We start from the raw sequence: 3450 nt of genomic DNA on the forward strand, positions 1-3450 counted from the left end.
CTTTCATGTTTTCACCTGTTTTCAGCCTGTGGATGTGGCACTTTTTCACCACATAATAAACACAAATAAATAATAATAATAAAATTATCTAATGAGAATGAAGTCATGATATTTTAACAAAATCTACCTGCCCCTCTGCTGTGCATTACCCTGCATTACTGCTCTGCTGACCCCTTTTAGACCGTCCGACAGACACAGTGCCCGTCTGGGACTGTTCTGGATGAGACGAGCACACTGCTCTTCATCATAGAAACTGATGAAACACTTGCGATCAGGCAGGAATCTCAACACAAATCCGCACAAATGTCAACTTCAGCACCTCTGATAAAGTGGTACGGTGCGGGGTCACGTTACGTGAACTTCAAGCAACGTGTGGCAAGATTATTGCGAGTAGCCTCCGCTCTTTGAAGACCTGCGAGACAGCCTGCGTCATGAAGATCATTGCATTAACATGGAAAATATTTTAGTTGCTGTTGTTGAGTTACATTCAAAAATGACCCGGCGACGCACGAATTAAGTGTGTGTAAGTATGAAAAATATCAAACTACTTTACTTTTAAACTTGGATTAAAATAATAAATGTTGTCATGGTGATCACAATGTTTGATTCATAAAATCTTACAAAACACATGCAGCTGCTTTAAATAGCAGCTTCACTTTAACATGGTAAAATATTAAATATCTGAAACATTAATATTGGAAGGTGTTTTTTTTACTGACCTGCGGTATTTTTTTGTTTTGGATGGTTTATTTTGTCTAAACTCCAGGTTTAATTCATCTACAACCTGTTTCTTCCTCAGGTACAGCACTGGTTTTGTAGTTCTGCAGGCAGCTTCTCAGAACTTATACTTCTTATATGCTGTTAATAGCCTCAAGGTTTCGCCTTGCTGGGCAAGAAATGCTGAGTGTCACTTCCGTTTTCAGTGAACAGAATCCACAGAGGGTAAAAAAAGAGGGGAAGGAAGTTTTGTAACCGACAATGTGGTGAGTGTCCACCCAGAATAAACACACTAAAGTCACACTAAATAACAGGAAGACAAACATCCACTCTGACACATGTAGGCCTCTTTCACTTTGCTGTATTATCTGACACTGATTCCTCCAAGAGAGACTGTCTGAACATAAGCTCCCGTGTGTTTAAACGCTACTCCCTTTCTATAACGGCTGGTGTTTTGGTTCAACAAGTGACTGTTGGCCGAACGCATCCATGGTTGCCCATAGTGACGGGAGCTGTTGGAAACGAGAGGAAAATGTAGGTGTCCTCATGAAGGCCTTGTTCATTATACTTTAACTACTTTAATTAAATGTTTAATACATGTTGATCTGCTTTTTGAACATGGTGGAAACCTCTAGATTAGCGCAGCTTGATTGATTTTATACCCGTACATCGAAATATTCTTCTGTTTGTGGACCTTGAAGGTCCCAAAGAAGAACTCAGGGAAGCAGCTGTGCCTCTTTAACCAGATGTCCATTATGGCGCGTTCCATTTGACATGGGAAGTCGGAATTTCCGAGCTCAAAGTTCAAAATTTCGGATTTCCGACTCGGGAAGTCAGAAGAACCGCACTACCCCGACTTTGTGATACAAGATGGTTGTCGGTGTATCAACAGTTAGTGAAAGCTGTAGTTTATACTTTTTATTAGCCCTTCTGTGTACTTGTGACTCTTAGAAATGTTCGTCCACAAAGTGCTGCCCAGCTTCTGTCTGTGGACGTGTTGCTACTGTGTTTACTGTGAGTAAATACCACACAATGTGTTTTTTTTATCAGCCGGCGTATCAATGGCTAACCTGGCGAGTTGTAAGCAACAGCTGGCCAGTAACGCCAGTAACGCCAGGAACGCCGTCGGGTGTGACGTCATTCCCAGCGCCGACCTCCGACTTCCGAGGTCAATGGAACTAAACTAAAATTAAACTAAATCTCAGGCTTTAAGTGTTTTTCTCTCACAAAAACAAACCAAAAAACACCACATTTTTTTTACCTTTATTTATTCAGGGGAGCTTCACTGAGAGGAAGCCTCTCTTTTGCAGGAAGACCCTGATCACAGTCACACCTGGAAGCGGCACAGTACAACCACAGCCTGATCTGCTGGCCACTAAGCAGCTACCCTGGAGCTGTTAATTATTCTATTCTAATTAAATCACTCCTTTGTTTCGCTTGTCCAAGTTTGTTTTCTGTGGCAGTTCATTGTGGTGCACCATACAGTAACAGGTTGACTATTGCCGCCTCTGCCTGGAGGGAAGAAAAACACCCACTGGTAGAGAGAGTAGTATGTAGCTGCAGTGCCGGTGGCTGCATTTTCCGGACTGCACTCCCAGGACCGGAACTGCATTTGTAGGACCCTAGTTTCCCTTGACAATGCCAGCTAGATAGCCAGTTAACTGGTACTCTTAAAGGCATTGACAGCCACCTGAAGCCCATTACCCTTAACGTAACCATCACAGGAGAGTGTGCCTAAAGTCAGTGATTCTATGCATGTCGATTGGTTCACCCTACAGCTGCACACGGCCGATGTGCTAGCAGACAGCTTTAACCTCCTTTGCACATGAAAACCACCAATTTACTAAGTGGGCTCTCTTGAAAGTACAGTATCTCCCAAAAGTGAGTAAATATCTGATTATATCTTTTCATGTGACAACGCTGAAGAAATGACACTTTGCTACAATGTAAAGTAGTGAGTGTGCAGCTTGTATAACAGTGTAAATTTGCTGTCCCCTCAAAATAACACATCACACAGCCGTTAATGTCTAAACTGCTGGCAACTAAAGTGAGGACACCCCTAAGTGAAAATGTCAAAACTGGGCAAAATTAACCATTTTCCCTCCCTGGTGTCATGTGACTCGTTACTGTTCCAAGGTCTCAGGTGTGAATGGGGAGCGGGTGTGTTAAATTTGGTGTTATCGCTCTCACACTCCCTCATACTGGTCACTGGAAGTTCAACATGGGACCTCATGGCAAAGAACTCTCTGAGGATCTGAAAAAAAGAACGGTTGCTCTACATAAAGATGGCCGAGGCTGTAAGAAGACTGCCAAGACCCTGAAACTGAGCTGTAGCACGGTGGCCAAGACCATACAGCGGTTCACCAGGACAGGTTCCACTCAGAACAGGCCTCGCCATGGTCGACCACAGAAGTTGAGTGCACGTGCTCAGCGTCATATCCAGAGGTTGTCTTTGGGAAATAGACGTATGAGTGCTGCCAGCATTGCTGCAGAGGTTGAAGGGGTGGGGGGTCAGCCTGTCAGGGCTCTGACCGTACGCCGCACACTGCATCAAACTGGTCTGCATGGCTGTCGTCCCAGAAGGAAGCCTCTTCTAAAGATGATGCACAAGAAAGCCCGCAAACAGTTTGCTGAGGACAAGCTGACTGAGGACGTGGATTACTGGAACCAGGTCCTGTGGTCTGATGAGACCCACATAAACGTATTCGGTTGACATGGTGTCGACTGTGTGTG

General features: G+C 44.2%; 1 long non-coding RNA gene across 1 annotated transcript; it reads left to right on the forward strand.

The window, feature by feature from the left end:
• Window positions 1–1798: 1798 nt before the first annotated feature.
• Window positions 1799–2162, forward strand: LOC123976621. The gene is made up of 2 exons (XR_006826398.1): window positions 1799–1885; window positions 1993–2162. It is a non-coding gene; the product is annotated as an uncharacterized LOC123976621 (long non-coding RNA).
• The last annotated feature ends 1288 nt before the right edge of the window (window positions 2163–3450 follow it).

Source organism: Micropterus dolomieu, linkage group LG09 (assembly GCF_021292245.1).
Source record: "Micropterus dolomieu isolate WLL.071019.BEF.003 ecotype Adirondacks linkage group LG09, ASM2129224v1, whole genome shotgun sequence".
NCBI lineage: Eukaryota > Metazoa > Chordata > Actinopteri > Centrarchiformes > Centrarchidae > Micropterus > Micropterus dolomieu.